Below are 25,268 nucleotides of genomic sequence, written 5' to 3' on the forward strand. Positions count from 1 at the left end.
ATGTTGGGGAAAGTGTGACAGCTGGTCGTTATGCCGTCCACACTCAGGAAGCAGAAGACAGTGCATCACAGCTGGGCCATCTGGAAGGGACCCAAGGCAAGGAAAACCTAGCCATCTCTTCCTTACCTACTGTTCCTTTAATAGTTGGGGACGCCTTCCTCCAAGAAAAACAAAACACAAAACTAGTCTTCTGCTTGTTCCCAGAAAACTATGTGGTCACTTTCAAAGAAATGACTCAGCAATCTGAAGAGCCCAGCCCAAAGGATTGGCCCACTCTCCACTGTAGCATTGAACATTCTCAGAGTCTAGTCAGACCTTCAAGGCCGGCACTGTTGAGGGATGAAGAGTGGGTGGTTGCATCCCCGCCACACACATACACACTCATCCCCTCCTGGTTGGTAGGAGCAGGACAGAGGATTGAGCTGGCCCCCTGTCCTGAGGTAACGGCACAGCCTCCAGTAGCCTACTGAATATGTGGACTGCCTTTTTTTTTTTTTAAAGATTTATTTATTATGTATACAATGTTCTGTCTGCATGTGTGCCTACATGCCAGAAGAGGGCACCAGATCTCATTACAGATGGTTGTGAGCCACCATGTGGTTGCTGGGAATTGAACTTAGGACCTCTGGAAAGAAAGTCAGTGCTCTTAACCTCTGAGCCATCTCTCCAGCCCCTGAACTGCCCTTTCTAGACAGCTGCAGGCATGGATTGTTGTCTTCCTGTTGCACAGGGTGCCCCCTTCCATCACTGGACCCTGCAAGTGAGTCTGGAAAGGGCTCTAGTTGACTGCAGATGTTCCGTATCCTTGTCTGTTATCAGTGAGAACTGAGGTATATCCTACTCACATTGTCTACTGTCTCTCATGCCCCTGCCACAGCCCCCTTATGTTTATGCCGTACATGCGAGGCACACTTATTCCCCAACCGTGAGTTCCACCATTGGACTACACACTCGGCTCGATCAAGGGGCTCACAGCACTAGAAGCTCTTCAAGAAAATAGGGCTGGAGCAGAGTGAGTTTCAAATCAGTGGTAGAGCACTTGTCTAACATCCCCAGGACTGAAAAGCGTCCATCAATTCCCTTGCATCATTTTCGTTCTCAACTCATATTCTTAAAAAGTGTGTGAGAAGTTCTAGGAAAAAACATGCTCTTTCCAGCTGCTTTGAGAACTCCAAGGACTGGTTTTCTTTGATGTCTGTTTGTACCAAAGAGTGTTGACTGGATATTCTGGTACATAAGCAATCAGGCACTGTATAGATGCAGAGATCAAAGGACAGCTACTGTGCAGGTCCTAACTCCTAAGCTGGTTTAAAGGGATCAAATGGAAGAGACCATTTCCAGAGAGAGTGAATTCAGCCCAGCACCAGTGCATGGAGCCCTCAGCAGCCAAGAGGATGTCACTGTCTCCAAAGAGGTAATGTCAGCCTGCTTGAAGAATGGGATCTGCATGAGAGACGGATGACTAGACCTTCAAACACAGGCTCTGATAGGGGGTCCAAAATGGGTAAAGAAAGCTGCCATCAACATTTCGGAAAAGGGCTGTGTGAGCGTGTGTAATAAAGCCTTGTGGCCCGTGGAGACAAGGCTGTGTGTGTAATAGTATGTATGCATAGTGAAGTTTTGGGTACCCAACATGAGGAGCAGTTCTAGTGTTGTGGCTACGGGTGCGGGGGGGGGGGGCTGTGCTCAGTGAGATGGTATGTGTACAGTTTTGTGGATCCGTGGGAGGTTTGTGTATACAGTGGGAATTTGTTAGAGGCGTGTGCATGTACTTCTGCAGCCCCTTCCCTCAGGAGGATATGTAATGTTGCATGGGCTCTAAAAGCACAAAAACTGGTCTTTCTGTACGGGTTTCAGTGCTGTATTTGGGGATATTTGCATCCCCAGCCCCAGTGCTCTTGGGAGACACCCTCTGGCTGTTTTAGCCACCTGAGGGTGCATAAATTGAGGAGTCAGAGGAGACTGGGAGAACCTGCCTGGCCCACACACTGCAAAACTAAGGGCCAGCAGAGGCTCCTGATAAAAAGAAGGAACTCTGCTAAAGGGAGGATAGCTTAAGTGGCCATCTGATAGATTCTCTCCCCACTGCCCCCCCTTATCTAAAAACCCCCAAATTTAGAAGATCAAGAGAAAAATTTCTCCAACACTTCATCTTTTTCTTTATTCTATTACAACTTTTTTCTTTATTCTTTTGGTAGTAACTTATTTGTTTTAGAGGCAGGGTCTCACTGTGTAGCTTTTGCTATTCTGGAAATTACAGAATTTTGCCTGCCTCTACCTCCAGATTGCTCGGATTATAGTGTACCACTATGCCTGGCAACTTTATCTTTTAAAAGCTTTTATCAGGCTGGAGAGATGGCTGAGGTTAAGAGCACTGATTGTTCTTCCAGAGGTCCTGAGTTCAATTCCCAGCAACCACATGGTGGCTCACAACCATCTGTAATGAAATCTGGTGCCCTCTTCTGGCCTGCAGGCATACATGCAGACAGAACAGGGTATACAAAATAAATAAATAAATCTTAAAAAAAAAAAAAAAGCTTTTATCCAGCTCTCAGGAGCCTGAGGCAGGAGGCTCACTACAGTTTGAGACAAACCTGGGATATATAATGAATTCTCAGGCAACCTGGGTGAAAGGCTGAAACTGCTGGAGGAGAGCATAGGAAAATTGCTCCAAGATAAGACCAGACAAGAACTCCATATATATATATGACAAGAATTGACGAATGTGGGCTTGCTAGAGAGATGGCTTAGTGGGTAAGAGTACTTGCTGTGCAGAACTAAGGATCAGAGTTCCAATCCCCAGCACCCACATAAAAGCTGGGTTTGACCGCATGTTCCTGTTACAGATTATGGTCCTTCAAGCAAAACAACTCCCGCCCTCATTAGGTTAGCAACATATGCTTGCAAGAGTCCATCATGATTAGGCTTGTCAACTGTTGACATTTTTTCATAGGAGGGGAGGGTCACTGAACCTTCACCTGAGGTTCCAGTTACTTCTCCCAGACATTTGTATGCAATTCTGCCCTCATTACAAGTGGCCTTTGCCTCTTGCAAGATGCTAGGGTATATGGGCCTGAGAAGATTAACTGAGATGGGATCCCATCTGTGTGCCTGTGGGAAAGCCAGCATCCATGCTGACTGAAGACTTTCTAAGTGCAGCTGCTTTGGGGCGTCACCCAGACTCCTCCAGTAACCCCTTTCCCATGCTCTGTGCATAAGCTCAATGCACTCTCTGGCTTCCTAGGGTGAACTTGGGCAGAATAGTACTTTGGCTTACTGTTGGGACTTTATGATGAGGATGTAGAAGCTGTTTCTGTCTCACCAGAGGAGGGATTTTCACAGCAGTGCCTGTAAACCCAGCCTTGGGATGAAGACAGGGGACCATGGGCCAGCCAGCCTCGCTGGAAGAGAGAGCTCACATGCAATGAGTGACCTCGTCTCAAGAGAACAAAGTGGACAATGAGAGGCAGGGCACTTGAGGTCTTCCTCAGGCTTCCTCAAATGTGCATGGGTGTGTGTGTGTGTGTGTGTGTGTGTGTGCATTTGTGTGTATGCTCATGTGTGCAGACACAATTGATAATTGGAAATGCATGAAACTGAAAATCCTCAAAGAAAGCAGTCATCAGAGTGAAGAGACTGCTCACAGGATGGAAGCAAATTCTCTGCCTATGGTGCATCTGGCAGTGGAATCATTTCTATATGAGGAACTAATAAATAAACAAAAGAATCCAAGCAATAAGTGAGGAAATTAATTGGATAGTTTAAAAGAAAAAAAAATAATGGCCAGTAAACAGATGTGAGAAAAGTACAACATCCTTAGCTGTCGGGAGCAATGCCAGTTGAGAGTACATTTCATTGTAGTTGGAATTATATTTAAAAAATAAAAATAAAAAACAAGCAAAGCCAGGCATGGTGGAAGTGGAGGTTCAAGAGTTCAGTGCCATACTTTGCCTCATAGTAAGTTCAAGGCCAGCTTGTGCTATGTGAGACCCTGTCTCAAAATAAAATAAAGATAAGTAAATATTCTAAAAGAAAGGGGGGGAAAAAAGGAAAGAAAACATAATGCGTGTTGGTATTCCTCTACACTGTTGGTAGGAATTTAAATGGGTGCAGCCTCTACGGAGGTTCCTCAAGAATCTGAAAACAAAGCTGGATGTGGCAGTGCACACCTGTAATCCCAGCATTTGAGGCAGAGGCATGAGTATTTCTGTGAGTTTGAAGCCAACCTGGTCTCATAGGTAGTTCCAGGTGAGACCTGGTCTCACAAAACAAACAAACAAACAAACAAACAAAAAACCCTATTGTGTTATCCAGCTATATCACTCCCGGATATATGCCCAAAGGAATCAAGTCATTAAAAACCAAAAATACTTATGCATCCACGTTTATTGCAGTTCTTTTTCTTGGTAGTCAAGATGGAACCAACCTAAATGCTGAAAAGTGGATGGGGCTATAAACCATGGTGTTAAGCAAAACAAGCCAGACTCCGACAGAGATGTTTTGTCTTATATGTGCAATGCAGATTTACTTTTTTTTTTTTTTTTTTTTGGTTTTTTTTCGAGACAGGGTTTCTCTGTGGTTTTGGAGCCTGTCCTGGAACTAGCTCTTGTAAACCAGGCTGGTCTCGAACTCACAGAGATCCGCCTGCCTCTGCCTCCCGAGTGCTGGGATTAAAGGCGTGCGCCACCACCGCCCGGCCAGATTTACTTTTAATAATGTATGTGGGACATGGGAATAGAAGAGCTACTGTGGTGGGGGAGAGAAGTGAGGAGAGTGCAAAAGAAAGGATAATGAGCTGGAGAAATAGCTTAGTGGTTAAGGATAATGAGGAAAGCAAACATCATGTTTTTCTCATGCAGAATCTGCATTTAAATATATTTACATACGATGTGAAGGAACATGGATTATTTGCAAGAAAGATGAACAGTAGGAAGAGACACATTAGAGTAATGAGAGATTGGATATGAGTGGTAAAATGATATGTATGTAAAAATACAATGAGAGCCATTAATTTATACACTAAGATATAATTTTGCAAAGAAATCCTAATTTAAATTGGAGGCTTCAGTATGAGCTCATTTATTTAACATAGAGTGTATATAGTTGGTGTAGGTTGGTGTGAAGATAATAGCCATCTCAATAACCACACTCACTCTGATCTTTGTTTCTAAACCTGATTCTGCAATGAAAAATCAAGGCTTTTTAAAGACTTGGCCTGATGCTAGTACTGAGACAAGGAAAATATAATGAGCCTAGAACATTGGAAAGTGCACAAAATTGAGAAACACCCTCCTAAAGGGAAAAAAAATGAGGGCATCTGAAGTGAGCATTTTGAATGGGTCCCTCGTGGCTACAGCTGGAATAATTTGAACTATGAAATAACAGCCTTTGCTTCTAATCAAGAGTATAAAATAAGTAGATAGGCGTCCGTGCTGACATAATAAATGATTAAAAAAATAAATGAATTGGGAATAAGAGATAGGCCTTCCTTATAAAGAATACTAAATAATATATGTAAATAATTCCCCCTCCAGGAGAAGGAATTTAATCCTCTCCTAGAGTGTGGGCTGGATTGCTAGCAAAGAATAGAATATGGAAAGCGACCTTTCTGGCTCTTTCCCCAGCTAAAATGTCACATCTGGTTACTTCCTGAGCAGTTTTACTGATAACTCCATCACTGGCATTATGAGCCCAATATTTCCTTCCCTATCTTCATTATTTGGCTCACGTGGCTTCTACCAGTCAAGTTCAGATTCTCCGATTGACCTTTGGAAGTGTGCAGAACAATTCCCACATCTGCAAAGTGGGTCACTTGAGGGAAGAAAGCTCAGTTCTGCAGACAGTCTGATCTGTGTGATTGATTCAGGACAGCTGCTGCACAAGAGACACCGGAGCAGATGGATTTAGCAACATAAGGGAAATCCATTTAATGAATATGAAGCCTAAGGTAAGAGACCTGAACATTCGCATACTGTTGTCTTGGAGAGGATTCATTGCCCTCAGTATTCGCTTTCTTATTTTGCAGTCATTCTGAATAAAGACTCTGTATTAACCAAGTGTGGTGGCAAACAGGCTGGGAAGCAGAGCAGAGGATCGTGAATTTGTAGCCAGTGTAGAACACGGAATGAGACATTGTTTCAAAGCAGACAAACCAGCAAAAATACTAACATAGCCATAAAGCTTGCATGCCTGCTCTCCTGGCTGCTGGATTCAGTGTCTGTTCCCTGTTCATACAGAGGACTGTGATCTGTGAGTCTACTTCTAAATAATTAACTGGTTATTATGCCCAATTCTAAACTAGTGTGGGATTACTTTATAGCATCCATCTTCAATCTTCCTTTTTATTTAGACAGAAAAGGGGAGGTGATGTGGGATTCCCCTCTGTATGCTGTGAATATGTTTTATTGCTATTTGTTAGTAAAGAAGTGGCTTTTGGCCAATGGCTTAACAGAGTAAAGCCAGGCAGGAAATCCAAACAGACATATAGAGAGACAGTAGGTGGGGTCAGGGAGATGCCATGTAGGTGCTAAAGGAGAAAGATGCCTTCCTGCTAGATAATAACCAGTTAACCACAAGCCTCGTGGTAAAATATAAATTAATAGAAATGGGTTAATTTAAGATATACAAGCTAGCTTGCAATACGCTTAAGTGATTGGTCAAGCAGTGTTTTAATTAATACATTTTCTGTGTGATTATTTTTGGCCAGGAACAAACAAACAGCCTCTACCTACAGTGGTAGGCTGTGTATAGAATTCCATGCTTGAAATCCCAGTATTTAAATAGCTGAGGCTAGAGAATTCAAATTCTCAGGCCAACCTGGGCCACATAGCTATGCTCGTGTTAAAAAAAGCAAAGCCAAAGAAAAATAATTTTTAGAAAGGAAGGATCTCGTCTAAGGTGGTTAGATCACTGTGGCCACTGCCCTCAGAAGATGGTGATATTGTTCTTGTGGGTTGCAAGAGTAGGCTAAGATCAGAAACCCTTTTCACTGCTGGGTGGTGGTGGAGCACACCTTTAATCCCAGCGCTTAGGAGGCAGAGGCAGGCGGATCTCTGTGAGTTTGAGACCAACCTGGTCTACAAGAGCTAGTACCAGGACAGGCTCCAAAGCTACAGAGAAACCCTGTCTTGAAAAAAGAAAGAAAGAGAAAGAAAGAAAGAAAGGAAGGAAGGAAGGAAGCCTTTTCACTAAAAGATAGACGAAAGTGAAGAAGCAAGTTCTTTTCCCTCCCAAGTGAAGGAACTGAAAGTTAGGTAGACAGTGCTGAAAGGCATCCCCACTCACAAGAAGAAGATCTACAGGTCACACACCTTCAAAGGCTCAAGACACTGTGCCTTCAGATAAGGTCCAAATACCCTTTCATGAGTGTCTCCAGGAGAAACTAACTTGACCACTGTGGGAAAATCAAGTTCTCCCTGATCACAGAGCCATGAAGATAGATGGTAACACATTTGTGTCAATTGTGGAGAGAAGGCAACAAGCTCCAGATGAAACAGGCAGTGGAGAAACTCTTACAACAATGTTGTTACAAAAGTTGGTACCCTGAGAGGGCTGATGAAGAGAAGAAAGCAAATGCCCCCCTAGCTTCTGAATATGATGCTTTGGATGTTGCCAACAAATATTCTGCTAGCTTTGTATGTTTTCAACAAAACTGGGATCATCTAAAGTGAGTCCAGCTGGCTAATTTTAACTACACATCTTTTTTCACCATTAAAAAAAGAGTTTGACACCAAGTATGTGAAAAAGCATGGCCAACCCTAGTCATGAGCACCTAATCTTAGATCATCAGTATTTGAAACTGCGCTCAATTAAACTCTTCTCTTTATAATTACCCAACTGCAAATATTTTTTATATATCAAAAACTGGACTAAAGCAGCATCTTAGCTAAACTATCGCTCCATTTCATCCCCCTCCATGCCATGTCCTCCAGCTACTAGAGTACCAAAAAGGAAAAGAAAGAAGGAAGGAAGGAAAGAAGGAAGGAAAGAAGGAAGGAAGGAAGGAAGGAGAGTGTGGTGGCATGTACCTATAATCCTGATATTTGGAAGGTTGAGACAGGAGGATTACCAAGTTCCAGACCAGCCTGGCCCACATAGAAAGACCGTGTCTTACAAAAGGAGGAAAAGGAGGAGGAGAGGAGGAATGATCAAGCAGGAAGAAATCACACAGTACAAGCCAACTGATATCAAAAATAGTGGGCAAGAAGGCTGGGTGCAGATGTTGCTAAAGGGAGGGAGGAAGAGAAGGACGGAGGAGGGAGGAGAAAATGTAGGCAGGAAGTCATAAAGTCATCATCGGCTGGGAGGAATCTCAGTGATAGAGCACATACCTATCATACACATGGCCCTGGGTTCAATTCCCGACACCTGAACCAAATGTCACTCATATCAAATGGTGAAGAAAGAGGGTACACCATGAAACCTTCACAGTGGTTCTGTCATTTCCTCCTCTGGTTCAGTTGGGAACAAAAGGACAAAATTCAAAGAAGAAGATATGGTCCGAGGACCAGAGAGAAATTCTGTTAGTGCGTCTCACTTGATCATACCTTGAGAATGCAATGTTGAGGCTGGAGATGCAGATCAGTTCGAGCACATGCTCAGCCAGCTGCAGGCTGTAAGCTCATGCTCAGCACCAAACTAAATATGTCAACTAATTAATTAAAATTAAATAAAATGACAAAAGAAAAGAAAATAGCAATATTAGTTCAAGAGTTTACTGAGTTACTGCCAAAACAACTGCGTTAAATGGAGGGAGAGCTGTGGTCCCCACACAGACAACTGATAATTTTAAAATGAATGTGAGTCAGCCATGCTGGAGAGTGAGCCGCCCAGTTGCTCAGCATTTCCTGAGCGAGAATAGATAAGGTAACAGCGTGGGCTGCTAAACCCATAGACTCTGGGGCAGAAGCCTTGTTTCCTAGATCCTTGGCTTTAAAATGACACATTATAGCCACAAAATGAAAGGGGATCCCACTTTGTCCCGTGACAAAGCAACTTTTGTTGTTGGGAAGGTAAGTGTCATCTGCCTGTCAGAGAGATTTGAAAGGGAAAAATGTATATCTCTATCGGGAAAGCAACTGTCTCTATGTGGGAAGTCAGGTAGTCTCAGAACCTGATCTGATGGCTTGGGAACATGTGTTCTAACTTTTTTGTTAAAAGAAGAAATAGGAAGTAATTATTGTTTAAAACATACTTCCTTCTGGGGCCTGTGCGGTGGCTTAGCTTGACACGGATGTTGCAACTCCAGGAAACACACGTGATCCCCCCATGTTCACTGGCTAAATTGATTAAATCACCTTTAGAAATCAAACAAATAAAGTGTTCACAAAAAGAAGACCCACCAGGATGTGATGCAGTTGGGAAGTGTGGATTAAGGAGTATAAGAAAGAGAGACAAGATTGACTCAGACTCTTTCCAGAGCAAATCTCCAGAGGACAGTTCAAGCATTGGTATTTTTAAATTTTAAATTGTCATATGGAGGGCCTTATTCCCCTCACATGAGAGTTGGAGCAGGTACGTTTCCCACATATTACCGGCTTGGTTCTAGTCTGTGGTACTGTGGAAGCAATAGACCCTAGCACCAAATCTTCTGGTCATTGAGGAGGTGCCCGGAAGGGATTCTGCCGCTACCCGCTCCCACCCCATCCCAGCTTTGATGTGGTGTGAACTAAAACCTCTAAAATTGAAAGCCCAAATAAACCCTTTTTCTTCATAAGTTTTATCTCAACTATTTGCTGTAGACAGGGAAAGTGAGCAACATACCCTGTTTCTCTCTGGCTAGGAGCCACTGTTGTGATTTTGGTTGATTTTGGTTGCTGACTTGACCGGATAGATCATTTAGTTCATCTCCCTACAATGGGTATTTTTCTCAACTCCACTTCACAGATGAAGGAAGTGAAGATCCCAAAGACCATATAACTGGATGGTAAAAAGTCGAACATTCACTAAATGGCATGGTGATTCTCACTAATACCAGGCTTGCACTCTAACAGTACATAAAAACCCAGAGTGTAGCCGGGCGGTGGTGGCGCATGCCTTTAATCCCAGCACTCGGGAGGCAGAGGCAGGCGGATCTCTGTGAGTTCGAGACCACCCTGGTCTACAAGAGCTAGTTCCAGGACAGGCTCCAAAACCACAGAGAAACCCTGTCTCAAAAAACCAAAACAAAAAAAAAAAAAAAACCCAAAAAAAACCCCAGAGTGTAAGGAGATAGAACGTATAGTCTTTTTAAAAATTTTAAAAGCTTTAATATTGTGTGAATGTGTGTGTGCATGATGCTTGCATGTGTGTGTGTCCAGAGGAGCATTACCACAGTGTGTGTTTGTGTTCTGAAGAAAGCAGAGTTGATGTATGTGTATGGGTGTTTTGCCTGCATGTATGTCTATGCACCACATGCACGCCTGGTGACTGAGGAGCCCAGAAGAGGGCATTGGGTCCCTTGGAACTGGAATTACAGATGGTTGTAAGCTGTCATGTGGGTACTGGGAATTGAACTTGGGTCCTCTGGAAGACCAGCCGGTGTTCTTCGCTGCTGAGCCAACTCTCCAGTACCTCCTATCACCTTTTCATGGGTTTGGGGATTGAACTTGGATCATCAGGCTTGCAAGGCAAGTGTCTTTATGCCCCAAGTCATCTCCCCAGTCCCAATAAAACACATTCTTCACAGCAGCAACTATGGCATAGCGCAATTGGGAACTTCCTACTACAATCTAGAGGGAATCAGGGCCCTGGCTATATGCCCCACAGCTACACCACTGCCACAGGGTGTGCATAGCTGTCCAGTCCATCACTGGCTGGGACAAGTTATAACACATCAAAAGGGAAACAGCCCAAGTATGGCTGATCAGAGTATGGAATGGGCTTTTTACAGGACCCTGGCTGCCTTCCACTCTGTAGAATTCTCCACCTGAAAGGACTTAAATAACTTGTTTTTTTATGATATGCGATCTCCCAGAGACTAACTTCTTTTTTATTTATTTATTTATTTATTTATTTATTATTTATACAGTTAGCCAGAAGAGGGTACCAGACCTCATTACAGATGGTTGTGGGCCACCATGTGGTTGCTGGGAATTGAACTCAAGACCTTTGGAAGAGCGGGCAATGCTCTTAACCGCTGAGCCATCTCTCCAGCCCCCAGAGACTAACTTCTTTACTGTATCCTTTTCTTCATGACCAACTAGGCCCCTTGGTCCAGCTTCGCTTGCTTCCTTGCCCCGCCCCTAAGGCTCCGCCCTCTGACACCGCCCCTCCCCTTCCCTGGGGAGGCCCCGCGAGAACGAGGGGGCGGTGCCCGGAGGCCTTGGGAGCCCAAGGGAGCGCGTCGGACGCCAGACACAAAGAGCGGCTGAGGGACGCGCGACTGGGGAGCCCACCGGATCGCTTTGCAATAGGCTCCCGGCGTCCACGTCGCGGACTCAAGGCGCGGAGAGCGGAGCCTCCCACTCCCCAGGTGAGTAGGGCGTGAGGATAGGAGCTGAGGGGAGGGGAGCCGAGCGGGGCCGAGGGATGCCGAAGAGGGCCGAGCGGGGCCGAAGAGGGCCGAGCGGGGCCGCGGGGGTCGGCATCCTCAAGCTGCCGCCAGAACGTAGCGAAGCGGATTCCTGGAATACGGGCGCGCGCTCGGGAAGGCACACCGGAGTCCCGCTTTTCTGGGGTGCTCTTGGACCGGGAGGGGGGGTCGGTACCGAACTCGTCGTGGAGTGCAGCCACCGCCCCAAACTTTGACGAACTCGGAGAGCGTGTTGCATGGGCGGACCGCGCTTCCCGCCCTCGTCCTTTTTTGACGAGGGGAACCGGAGCGGGAGGCGAGCCCGGCCTGGGTCCGTGCCCACCAGTCCCCCTGGAAAAGCCGGGGACCGTGCTTGATTGGGAGCATCTGCTAGAGTTGCGCGTAGGTCTCTCCTGTGCCTCGTGAAGACGTCCTTGTGATCTCTGGTTGTATTATCAGTTTGCACTCAGCTGTTGAAAACTGGGACACCTCTCTGGGGCGGAGAAGCCTGTTGCATCTGTGTCAAGGTCGTCCCTGGCTACGCACCCCGTTTTGCTACTTGGCTGTGCACTTCCAAGACCGGTCCATCAGTATAGAGTGGCAGCGATCCCGTGTTTGAGTTCAGTCTAGTTGGCTTTTGAGTTCACAGATCCCACGGTGGGAGTCCAATTCATGGTTTCTTGCGCTCACACACTGTCAGCTGTCTACGCTACAAGATTTAGTCAAGCTTTGGAACCGGAGAGGCGGTCCCGAGAGGACCCATGCAGAGGTCAACTGTTGCACAATGCAGGTAGCCGAGAGGGATGGTGAAGATGTGTCTTCTTAGAGGCTTTTGGCTGAGATTTCCAGGTTCTTGATATGGATTTACACTACTTTTGGAGGGGTGGGGGGAGAGGAAAAGATAGAAAGGAAATAGGTTTGTTCAACAGAACACTAAGCCAAGCAGTTTATGAACTGTACAAGAACAGGTGTGTATGAGAAGGAGCATGCCAGTGAAGGCGGTTACAGCAGCAGCCAGCTTGCCCGCCCTGTTCGTTTTGCATTAGTGGCTTAAACTACTACAGATCAGGCTAGTCTGTAGTCATTTGCCAAATGCTAACGCTTTAATGGAGGACAAACAACATTTGTGAAGGTGGTCCCAATAAGAACGAAAAAAAAAAAAAAACCCTATCAGGGATGTCATTCCTGTAACCTTGTAACGTTTGTTACGTCCTTGTTATCAGTCTGATCTGCTAGCTTTGTAAGAGTTATTGCACGCAGTTTGGTGTCATGTGTAATGTTTACTTTTGGGGGTGCTGGGGATGGAGCCAATGGTCTCAGGAATGCCAAGCTCTACTTCTGAACTACATCCCCAACCCAGTAACAATAACAAGGATAAGCCGCTCTTATTCGTTCATGTATTTACTGTAACTGTACTTCTGTCGTGACTTTAGTTTTCTCTCCAGAAAGCTTCCTGTAAGACAGCATGCCCTGCTGTGCTAGCAGCAGCCTCAAGCCTCTCGTGTGTGGAACTGGTTGAGAGGCCGCTCAGGCCTCTATTAATCATTGATATCTGAGCTAGTGTATGTGCATTCGGTGATGTTAGCATAGTCACGAAATTGGCACATGACTCACTTTAGCAACATCAGTCTTCATGGTAAAGTAGGGTCTCTCTGTTACATAAAATGGAGAGTCAGTAAAAACTGGAGGAGGATGCTGCAACCCACGCTCCAAATTCATCAAAGTTTGGGGTGGCGGTTACAGCCCATGCTGAGTTTGGTACTGACCACCCTTCCTGGTCCAAGAGCACCCCAGAAAAGCGGGAACACTGGTGTGGCTTTCCAGTCCTTTTTTCGAAACAAGGTTTCTCTGTGTAACAACCCTAGCTGTCCTGGCGCTTGCTCTGGAGAGCAGGCTAGCCTCAAACTCACAGAGATCTGCCTGCTTCTCCCTCCCTAGTGCTGGGATTAAAGGCACACACCGCCACCACCCGGCTTGCCCCAATGCTGATACTGCTTCTTTCTTTTCTTTCTTTCTTTTTTCAGAATGAGAAAATAGTAAAGCCTTCTCCAAAAACTTGAATGTGGGATAAGATGTTACAACACTGACTTAGAAAAAGAACACTTGATAAAGGAAAAGTTAGGATTTAAGTTTTAAAAATCTGTACAAACTTATAGAAAATGGGCTTTTTCTAATTCATTTTACTTTGCAGTTTGAAGACATGCCAGGACATGGGTGGCCTGGGGTTATTTGCTGATAGCCAGGTGTAAATCCCTTAGAATTTGCCTCTTTAGGAGTATTCAGCAGAATTCTAACAGTAAAGTATGGGTTTGATTGTTATTTGGTGAGTGGCACACTCTAAATTTTCAAGATAATACATGTGACATTTGAGACTTGAAACACTTGAGGATCCCGCCTGAGCTCCTTCTTCCTAGTGTGGGTACCTGCCTTTGAGTATTACCGTGACTAGGTAGCTGTTAGCTACCTGTCCTTTTCCAGGCTCAGTAAACATCTAGAGGCAGGATATAAAATCTGGGGCACCGTCCTGGCCTCACAGCTGAACTCAAAGTTTCCTGGCCTGGAAGAGTTCTCTGTGTGCTTTGCTACCTTTCTGCTCATCACTTCTTGAGTGGCAGTGACTCTAGGTTTGGGTTTAACTCAGTCCTTGGCTTCAAATATGAATTAGAAATTCAGGCTCAGTGCCAGAAATTTGGTTATTCACAGCAGGAGGTCAAAACTTTGGGTCCTACTCTACCTGGAGCTGTTGGAGGGTGACTGCAGTTGCTCCCACCCCCATCCTCCTGGGTGACCTTGAGCCTACCACGCACTGACAGCTGAAGTCTTCCAGGAACTGAGGGACCGTGTGGAGGCTATCTCCCATCTGTGGGACGTATCTCTAGCCCTGCACTTTCCTTTCTCTCTGGTATGGACTCACTGGCTCGGACTTAAGTGATGGAGAGCCTGTGAGACTTCTTGTTTCCCAAGGGCCAGTGTGTGGTCCCCTTGCGTTCAAGTCATGTTTTGTTTCTCGACGAAACCAGAATCCTCTACATAATTTTGATTGCTCAAGTTTGAGAAGAGTGATGGTGTGTATTACAATTTTTTGTGCATTGTTTTGTAGCTCATTAGAGAGAAATGGTGTTTTCTTTTTTGTCTGAAGTGCTACAGTCTCAAAGATCCCAGTTACCTTATTTGGGGATCTGCTTCATGTAATAAGCAATGATTTTGATATGTTGGAGTTTCACTAAGGGGAGGGTCACTGTCTATTAGGAAAATCAAAAGCTCTGGGTTTTAAGTCTTGTAAGAGCTTTGCACATACAGATGTATGTCAGTTAAGATGTTTTAGCTGCCAGTGACAGGAAACCTAGTGTAGTACAGTGTAAACAAATCAGGAGGTGGACAAGACTTCAAGGCATCAGTGACAGCTGAGGGTACTTGAGTTACTCTCCTGCTCCTCTGTGCATAGCAGTATGCAGGGTAGATGTAAAGGTGCATCCTTTCTGCAAAGACAGAGTTGACCTCCATGACTCTCTTTAAGAACAAGGAGTTTGGTTGTCTGCACATGCGCGCACTCGCACATTCGCACAAATAATAAAATCAATCTTGAAACAAATAACAAAGAGTGGAATCTAGTCCGTTGGAACTGTCAACAGCAGTGGGAGCTACAACTCAGGGTTGTGTCACACAGCCCGAGGACTCTCAGAGCCCGTGTGTTTGTGGCTGTGAGTGCTGAGTTCTGCGGAAACCTGGCTGGGGGATTTGGTAGGAATGAAGGAACGGCAGACAAACGTTCAGAAAAGCTGTGATTGGGTGGGATGTGCTCACTGGTGGAAACACTTCATGAGGAGGGATTAGGTAGTCTCAGTAGGCGGTCGCTGTCTGGGAGCAGTCCTGGAGGAATGGGAGGAAGCTATGGTTTCCAGTTTTTGCACACACTGGCCAGTCTTTTCCTGAACCCTTGGGCTAGGGGAAGGCTTTGTTATTCCTTTTTATTCCTCTGAGTGTCACCCAGGTAAGACTTTGCTTTCATATTTCTGAGTTATTAGGGTCTTTGACATGGCTGTGCCCATGTCAATAATACACATTCACTCAGGACTTCATTCTCTCTCTCTTTCTCTTTCTCTCTCTCTCTCTCTCTCTCTCTCTCTCTCTCTCTCAGTGTGTGTGTGTGTTTGTGTGTGTGTTTCTCAACAAAAGAAATTTCAGGATGAGTAAAGCAGTTAGTGTTGATGAAGCAGAAAGACAAGACACACATGAAGAGTCAAGTGTGTAGAGGAACACACGGAAGTTCCCCAGTAGTAGCTGCATATGTGATTGAGGGGCTTGATTCTGCAACTAGATTAGATGTTAGAGAGAGATGTGCTGGTATGGCTTTCTTTCTTTCTTTCTTTCTTTCTTTTGTTGTTCTTTCTTTCTTTCTTTCTTTCTTTCTTTTTCTTTTTTGAGACAGGGTTTCTCTGTAGCTTTGGAGCCTGTCTTGGAACTAGCTCTTGTAAACCAGGCTAACCTCAACTCACAGAAATCCACCTGCCTCTGCCTCCCGAGTGCTGGGATTAAAGGCGTGTGCCACCACTGCCCAGCTATGGCCCTTTTTCTTATTCCATAGGAATCTGTCTTTGAAGGGAAGACTTTTCTAGGTACATTGTGTACCTTGTGCCTGGAGAAGGGAGAGCTAGTAGAGATGAAGCATGGGTCACAGGGAGACTTACCTGTGTTCCGAGGAATGTGAATTGCAGGCATGGCCCACCAGCCGCTTCAGCGATGTTGTTTAGGTTGTTTCTGGTCCAGTGGAGCACGGCTCTTTATAGGTGACTTAGTCAGTTATGTCAAAATTCTTTGTGTCACTCAGCAAAAGACAGGAATTAGAATCAGGGGAGACAGGGAGCCTTGTCTTTGTGTCTCAAGGGTTTTCTGGCTTTCCTAGATGAGAACCCCTAGATGTGGGGTAGGTCCTGTGCTTGGAGGCAGGATGCTGTGGAAGCTTGGGAGAAACAGACTTTGGGTGCCTGGTTCTTGGTGGGCTTGTGTAGGCCTCATTGCAGGAGTAGTGGGTGAGCTGTATCAGGTCCTATGTATGGCTTGATTGTGAATCTGTCGGAAATAGAGCCAGGGTTGCTGAGAATTTGGGACTAAATTTTAGAGAGAAAGTGTATGTATGTGTGTGTGTGCATGTGTGTATCAAGGTCAGAGGTTCTTGTCAGGTGCCTTCCTCAATCATTCATCATCCCACTGTTTTGAGACAGGGTCTTTCATTGAACCTGACACTCCTCAGTTCAGCTAGACTGGTTGGCAACTAGACTCGGATCCTTTTGTTGGTATGTTCACACATGGGCATCCCATCCCTTTTACTGTATACATCAGTCCTACGACATTCCTTTCTGTTCTGTCCACAACTCCTAAAACCTGCTGCAGGGAGACTACACCATACTCCTTGGCCAGAGCCAAAATTAAATTTACATATCAAACACACCCCAAGACACATCTTTATGAGAAAGGCATTTGCCATGAAAACCCTTCATCGGTGTGGCTTAGATAACTGATCCATCAGATGCACGGATCTCAGCACAGGAGAAAAACAAGGTGGTTTGAGGCTTCCCAAATATATAATTCTCCAGCAACAGATGAAAAAGGAAATGATATTGATGAAATGTCTGATAGCAGATTTAAAAATGAGTCAGGAGATTGCTCAGTGGTAAAGTGCTTGATGCTCAAGCGTTAGAGCCTGAGTTTAGATCTCCAAATTCCACATAAAAGCCAGACATGGTGCAGTAAGTGTGTTCCCAGCACTCCTCTGTCAAGACAAGATAGAGACAAGACTTCCAAAGTCACAGGACAACAGCTCGGTGTGTACAGTGTGAAGAGTCTTGAGTCAAGCAAGGTGGAAGGGAAGGATGAGCCCCTGAGGTTGACTTTTAACTTCCGCATGTAAACCTGATGTACACACATGCACCTGTGCTCGCTCCTGTACTGACACACGAACACAGACACAGAGAATAAGGTGTTAATATTTTAAGAGGAGCTTCTTGATGCCGTGAGTAGGGTTAGCACAGAGACTCCTGTAACTCAGAGTGATGCCGAGGGTAGGGTTAGCGCAGAGACTCCCGTAACTCAGAGTGATGCCGTGGGTAGGGTTAGCGCAGAGACTCCCGTAACTCAGAGTGATGCCGGGGGTAGGGTTAGCGCAGAGACTCCCGTAACTCAAGAGTGATGCCGTGGGTAGGGTTAGCGCAGAGACTCCCAGAACTCAGAGTGCTGAGAATAAGGGATTTCAAGGGCTCAGTCATAGATGGGACAGATATGGCACCTCCTCTCTCCCTCGGGATTCCGGAAACATTTCCCAGGATGATGCAGATAGAGTGTAAGAGCTGGGTAATGGGGAGAAGCGCTGAGAAGTGCTGTCTTCTGGACTTGACATGGCTGCTGCACTCCTCAGCCATGGCTAGCTGCATAAGCTAATCCAGCCCAGTTCTGGCATAGATGGGGAGTGCTCTCCGGGTCCCATCCCTTACCTGGGGTTACTGACAGCTGATAGTTACTAGAGGAGGGAGAATCATTCTGTTCTGAGAGTGTGGCCACTGGCGGATTTCTCGTGATTCAGTGGGTGACTCCACACCCATACACAGGTGGACAGCGCTTGCAGGGAGCTCAGAAAGCCCTGACTGAAGTATTGAACAAATGTGTGTTGTTAATATAGGCATAGCTTCATAAGGACCCCATAGGGTGCCCTCGAGCTCCAAGGGATGGTAAAGCTCTCCTCGGGGTGCTGGTGTGAGTGTCGGCAGTGTGTGCAGAAAATACCCACTCTAGCTTTCTCCCCCACCCATGATGCTTGCTTCTGAAGACTGCCCTCCTACCAAGGTTAACTAGTCTCCTTGGTTGAGCTGCGTAAACTCTGCCTCCTAGTTTATCTGTGCGCGATACTCAGCTCCTGTGCAGGTGTATGCTTTGGCCCCACTTCTCTGTTAACTCTATCTAATAATCTGTTCAAACTTGTGGGGTGCTGAGGTTTCTCCAGCAGAGAGCCCAGATCCCTCGACCCCAGCTTCCTGTGTGTGCGTGTGTTTATCTCATTCCCTTGCTGCCCCAGCCAAGTCCCTGGAACTGTGCATGAATGCGGCAATAATTGGACTGAGTAGGTTAACAAACAAAAGGAAATTAAGCGGAAAGGAACCAAATTAGAGAGGATTTGGGGGGAGTGGAAGGGAGAAGTGGAAGGTGGGTCTGATCATGTTTCATTTTATCCAAATACAAAATCCTCAAGATTAAAGAAAAAGTATTAACATTTTGAAAGTGTCTGCCCTCCATTCACAGTGTCTATGACTCAGAAAACCCCTTGTATCCCCCTTATTCCACGATGGGCCTTCTTTATGATAGCATTTTTGAATTTGGGGCGCACCTCAATTGATGTTATCTTTGCACCCATGAGATTTTGACTCTGTTTTTGTCATTTGCCATAGAATTAGTGGTCTCTTAGGTTTTTGTGAAGGGCAGTGACTTTCTGTGGTTCAGGGTCTAAAGAGCAGGGGAAGATGACAGTCCTCTGAGGAGCATCATGTGTAAACATTTTCTGTCTCATGCCAACATCTGTGCCCAGTCTGGTCTCCTGCCTTGACTGTTTCACCCTTCACTTCCTACACACACGGATACTTTAGATTTCTGCTTTCTGCCCCGAGCTTCAACCAGACATACCCCGGTATAGATTTGCTGAAGAATGGGGTCATGTTCAACGAATGCTTTAGCATGTGACTTCATAATTGTGCAAATACTACAGAGAGTAGGTACGCAAACTAAACCTACTATGGTGCCGCTGGGATCCATGTTAAATATGCAGTTTTTCTTAGCCAGTTCCTCCTGCCTCAGCCTCCTGTGCTGAGTTTGGTTCAGCTCATTTCTTGGAATAACTGGAACCCACCTGCCTGAGCCTCAGTTGCCCCATTTGTCAAGAGAAAATGGTTCCCAAGATAATGGGTGAGGTAGCCTAAAGTTCTGACTTCTAGGACTTTCGATAGGAGTGCCTAAGTCAGAGTGAGAGAATGTCAGTGCACAGTAGGCCTACAGCTGTGTGAGCTTCTCTCTGGACCAGGTATGCGCCTGAGCTGTTCTGCCTCCTGGCTCTCAGCATTCCCTCCCAGTTCCTTTTCCTTACTTGCTATAAGTTCCTGGCGAGTTTGTTTTCACTGGGTAATTTACTCCTGGCCTCATGGAGCAGATACTTTGTGTGGTATTTACAGTGTCCCTCGGTCTGCTGTCTCCCTGGGCCTCCTGCCACTGTAGTGCTCGGAACTGTAGTTGCTTTATACATTGAGGCCCTCTGTGTGTCTCTGCAATGTTTCCAGCCCAAGTCTCATTTTTAGCGGTTCGGGATTCCTGCTTGGCTAAGGGGAAACTTTGTATCAGCCCAAGATTATAACTTGTTAGGTTATTTTGTTTGGCATGTCTTTTAAATAGCTACAGTAGAGAAATGAGTGATCATCTCTTTGCCTGGTTTCTTGAAGGGTTGTGTATCTGCATTTAGGATAACTAGTTTGGGGCAATTCTGAATCCCTTGGAGCCTTCCAGTTATTGGTGTTGGCCTTCACAGCAGGTCCATTCTTTAGAAGTAAAAATCCAAAATAGTAATGCTGTCCAGATTCTCTGGACTGTTTATGTACAGAGATTAAACAAAACAGTCAACAGTGTGCTATGCCTCAGGCTCCCCGTTGCATGACTGGAATTTCAGATAGGAAAGAGTAATTATGAGAAGAGTGTGTGTATGTGAACATTCCTGGGGTTTTCTGGTGAGATTTTTTTTGGTTTTCCAAGACAAGGTTTCTCTATATAACAACCCTGCCTGTCCTGGAACTCGCTCTGTAGACCAGGCTGACCTCGAACTCATAGAGATCCGCCTGTCTCTGCTTTTCAAGTGCTGGGATTAAAGGCATGCACCACCACTGCCCTGCCTGATTAGATTTTTTATAGGTTATACTATTTTATCCTCTTATTTCCTTTATAGCTAACGTGAAAAAACATTACACCTGGGTTCTGGTGAAGAGAAAGCATCTTACTGGGATTGGGGTGTGAAGTGCCTGTTTGAAACTTTTTCTTAATTTGGTGAACTATTGGCATTAATGGCCTTTCCCTGTAGTGAGGGGTACTAATACAGATTCTTGCATGATATTAAGACTTTTCATTTGGTAGGAAAATGAAAGAATTAATGTTCCTTGTAGTAATGAGCTGCGGGCTGCGTCCCACCGCCCAGCTCCTGGCCACCAGCTAGCTTATGCCCCAAAATAACAACACACAAATAGTATTCTTTTAAACACTGCCTGGCCCATTAGCTCTAGCCTCTTACTTACTAACTCTCATATCTTGCTTTAACCCATATCTAGTAATCTGTGTAGCACCACGAGGTGGTGGCTTATCAGGAAGATTCTAGCCTATGTCCATCTTGGGTTGGAGCTTCTTCGCGTTTGTCCTGGAGAGGAGAGGCATAGCGTTTGCCCCACTTCCCTTCTTCCCAGAATTCTGTTCTGTTTACTCCACCTACCTAATTTTCTGTCCTATCAAAGGGCCAAGGCAGTCTCTTTATTAACCAATGAAATCAACACAAAACAGAAGACTCTCCCACATCAGTTCCTATATATTTTGGATATGAAATCCCTGTGCTTCATAGAAACGGTTTTAAAATGTTGTATTTTATGTGCACAAATGTTTTGCCCGCATGCAGGCCTGTGCACCAGTCTTGTGCTTGGTGCTATGGAGGCCGAAAGAGGCCACTGAATCCTCTGGAACTTGAGGTACAGGTATTGTAAGCTACTGTGTGGATGCTGGGAATAGAATCTGGGTCCTCCATAAGAGCACCCAGTGTCTTAATTCCCGAAACATTTTTTAGGTACGAAAAAATTCTTGATGTGTTTGTGCACTGTTGGTAGGAATGAGGAACTATTTTTTTTATGTTGGTTTTGTAACTGGAGTTAGGACTCATTTAATCAGCTCTATGGCCTCATTGCCAAGACTCATATTTGTCATCACTGGAAAAGTCCAGCCACTCGAGGGGCCAGTTGTTTGGGCAAGGAAAAAGATTTATGTGGGAAGTTAGTGTGTTGGCTTCTTTTCTGTCAACTTGACATAAGCTGGAGTTATCTGAAAAGAGGACACCTCAATTGAGAAAATGCCTCCGTAAGATCTGACTGTAAGCGTTTTCTTAATTAGTGATTGATGGGGGGAGGGCCCAGCCCATTGTGGATGGTGCTGCCCCTGAGCTGGTGGTCCAGGGTTCTGTAAGAAAGTAGGTAGAGCAAGCCAGTGAGCAGCTCCCCTTCATGACCTCTGCATCAGCTCCTGCCTCCAGGTTCCTTCCCTAGCTGGGCTTCTGCCCTCACTTCTTTCAATGTGGAAGTGTAAGCCAAGTAAACCCTTTCCTCCCAAACTTGCCTTTGGTCATGGCCTCATCACAGCAATAGAAACCCTAAGTAGGACAGTTATCATGGCCACCTTGCTGGCATGTTATGGGTACAAGGCCTGCAGAGGGAGCCAGAAAGGTAGGCTGCCGCAAGGTGCTTAGAAACTTTGGGAGGTCTGCTATTCCGACACCAGACAGGGCTGCTCTCTCTAAGTCAAGGGGGTTCTGGCCTCTGTGAATCTAAAGAAAAGTTTTTGATAGAAAGTTCTAGAACTCACATCTTTTTGGCTCCTTTTCTCTGGATTGGCTCCAGTGCAGTTACCAAAAGCTTCATTTTCCCATCAGGAGAAGATAACTGAAGGCTACTTCTCCCTGAAGGACAGGGGAGGCAGAGACAAGCAACTTCCTGTAGAGAACATGGGAGATCTGTGAAAGGCAACTTCTTCAATAAGATAGTAAAATGCAGCTTTTCATTGTAACAGTCTGAGGATTGTCTACAGCAAAGCCAGTGGGAAAACAGTGTGTATAAGAGGTGTGTGTGTGTGTGTGTGTGTGTGTGTGTGTGGTGTGTGTGCGCGTGCGCGGGTGTGTGGTGTGTGTGTGTGCGCATGTTGATGATAATATCAATGGTGCATGCTTATGTGTGACTGTGGAGGCCAGAGGAGGACATTGGGTGGCTGGCTCTACCTGCCATTTTATTCCCTTAGAACAGGGTTTCTCACTGAACCTGGAGCTCACTGGTGATTTGTTGATTTATTCCTAGCTAGACTGGTTGGCAGTGAACCCCAGAACCCTGGCTGTACTTTTGGACCACATCTAGCTTTCATGTGGGTACCGGGCACTTCAGTTCAGGTCCTTGTGTTTGCAGAGCTAAGGCTCTCACCCACCAAAGCATCTCCTCAGCCGGTGAACAGCCTTTAAGTCAACTGAAGGTTTTCCCTGCGACAACCTTGGACAAATTGCTGGCCTCTCTAGGCCTCAGTTTCTTCACCTGTTGGTTGGGAACAGTCTTGGTGACTCATGAGACTCCATGAATCAGTGCTTAGGAATGTGCCCAGGATATTCATGCTTAAGAAATGTTTTGTTTACCAAAGGTGATTTAGCAAGTGTTCCACCAAGTTTCAGCCATGGACTGAGGGGAAATCCCAGGACCTGCATGCTGAGAGGCAAGTGTTCAGAAACTCAACCTTTAAAGTCACTTGACTAAAACAAAATGAAACAAACTACTGAGAATGGCAAAATTTGTAGAAACTTAGGTCTTTTAGGGAAAAGACTCTATTTATGGTTTTCTCATCTTGTGTTTGGGGTCCTTGAGAAATTAACTCCTTATTCTTGGAGTTAATTTCCTCTTTCTAGATTAAAAACATTTTATTTTAAATATTTATTTATTAATTATGTATAGTGTTTTGCTTGCATGTATGCTTCAGGTCAGAAGAGGGCACCAGATCTCATTACAGATGGTTGTGAGTTGCCATGTGGTTGCTGGGAATTGAACTCGGGACCTCTGGAAGAGTAGTCAATGCTCTTAACCTCTGAGCCATCTCTCCAGCCCAAGAAGGGGATTCTGGTTTTGTTTTGTTTTGTTTTTCGAGACAGGCTTTCTCTGTTATAGCTTTGGAGCCTGTCCTGGAACTCAGTGTTGTAGACCAGGCTGGCCTCTAAAAATTTTTTTTGGTGTGTGTGGGTGTTTTGCTGGCATGTGTGCCTGTGAACTACATGGTTGCGATGCCTATGGAAGCCAGAAGAGGGCATTATATCCCCAGCACTGAGTTACAGACAGTTGTTGCGGCCGTGTGGGTGCTGGGAACTGAACCTGAGTCCTCTGGAAGGGCAGTCAGTGCTCTTAACCGCTGTGCCATCTTTCCAGCCCCAGGGCTCTTTTTTTTTTTTAAAAAAAAATAATGTGGGTTTTTTTTTAAAGATTATAATTACATCACTTCTTCCTTCCCTTTGCTCCCTCAAATCCTCCCATGCACTTCCCCTTGCTCTCTTTCAAATCATGACCTCTTTTGCTTTAATTACTGCTACATGTATGTGCATGTGTGCATGTGTGTGCACACGCTTATGTGCATGCATGCAGCTCAGATCACTTTATCTGTTTTGAAGACTGGGTGGCTTCTCAACTTGTGAATTTAAGTCACGCCTCTTTCCTCTGTCACCTCTGTGTCGCTGCTGAGCCGTCAGGTGAGGTTTTAGTTTCAGACACGTGGCATTCAGTTTGGAACGTCCATCTGGGCCTTTTAACATAGTTTCTTTCTCTGCCAAGATTCCTGGTGTGCATGTTTCCATGCAGAACCTTTTCCTCCGCACCGCTGAGCGGCCATAGCAGCCACAAGGAGCTGAAAGGCCACTTGGTTCAACCTCTGGATCTTCTGGGAAGTTCTCTGGATGTGTTTCTCTTGTTGTTTTTTTGTTTGTTTTTGTTTTTTGTTTTGTTTGTTTGTTTGATTGGTTGGTATTGGTTTTAGTCTTCCGAGACAGGATTTCTGTGTGTATCTTTGGAGCCTGTCCTGGAACTCGCTCTGTAGACCAGGCTGGCCTCGAACTCACAGAGATCCACCTGCCTCTGCCTCCTGAGTGCTGGGATTAAAGGTGTGCACCACCACCGCCCAGCTGAGAGTTGTTTTTTGTTTGTTGTTTGACTCTGCACTTCTGTGACGGATTTTGAATTACTTCTTGGTTTGTGAAATGAGCAGCACAGATGTTGTGGGTTCTCTTCATATTTCATGGCAAACAATGATTTTTACCTTCACCGGGAAGGCGGCCCCAGCTTGAAAGCCGCCTGCTGGGCAGCAGCCTACGGCTCATTCCAGTTTTCGTTCTTAGCGGAGTGGTGGGAGCAGCTCCGCACAGGCAAGGTTTAGGGCCATCTAAAAAGTTAGGCAAAATTCGTCCATAGGATGTGAGTCTTTCCCTTCATGGGTTGCAACATGTTAGTATTCTCCCATTTTCAGTTGCTATAGTTAGCTGTTAGTCTGTTTTGAGTTATTATGAGAGCATGCTTGAGGCTGTTTTTCTTTTTCTTTTTTATTTAAGAATAGAAGTTTGACTAGCTCATAAGTCAGTGGCTATAATTTCAACCTCAGGTAACTTTATCACTTAAACCTCTGGTGAGGGCATCCTGGTAGTGACATCACAATGGCAGGTGCCAGTGTAGAAGAGATCAACATGTTAAGACCGAAAGAGAGATTTAAAGGGACCAGGCTCACTCATAAAAGTTTACTCTTTCAGGGACCTGCTGGGGTCTCACTAGAACTACACTAATGTCCTTTGGTGGCCTATCCCTTGTGAACTGTTGCCCTTACACTAGGCCCCGCCTTTTAGTAGTTCTGCCACCTCCCAACACTGCCCTACTTCGTACAAAACTTCCGCATGTGACCTTCCGATGGGCACATTCAAACATACCCAACTGACCAA

General features: G+C 45.4%; 1 protein-coding gene across 2 annotated transcripts in view; it reads left to right on the forward strand.

The window, feature by feature from the left end:
- The first annotated feature begins 11,308 nt into the window (after window positions 1–11,308).
- Window positions 11,309–25,268, forward strand: part of Ninl (ninein like) — a 58,801-nt gene continuing 44,841 nt past the window's right edge. For both annotated transcript variants that reach the window (XM_041670477.1, XM_041670478.1), the window contains exon 1: window positions 11,309–11,452. The gene's annotated coding sequence lies outside the window, so the exon portion shown is untranslated. The remainder of the gene's footprint in view (window positions 11,453–25,268) is intronic.

The sequence above is a fragment of the Microtus oregoni genome, unplaced genomic scaffold, assembly GCF_018167655.1.
Source record: "Microtus oregoni isolate MIOR12 unplaced genomic scaffold, Mior012 000020F_ref0000438, whole genome shotgun sequence".
NCBI lineage: Eukaryota > Metazoa > Chordata > Mammalia > Rodentia > Cricetidae > Microtus > Microtus oregoni.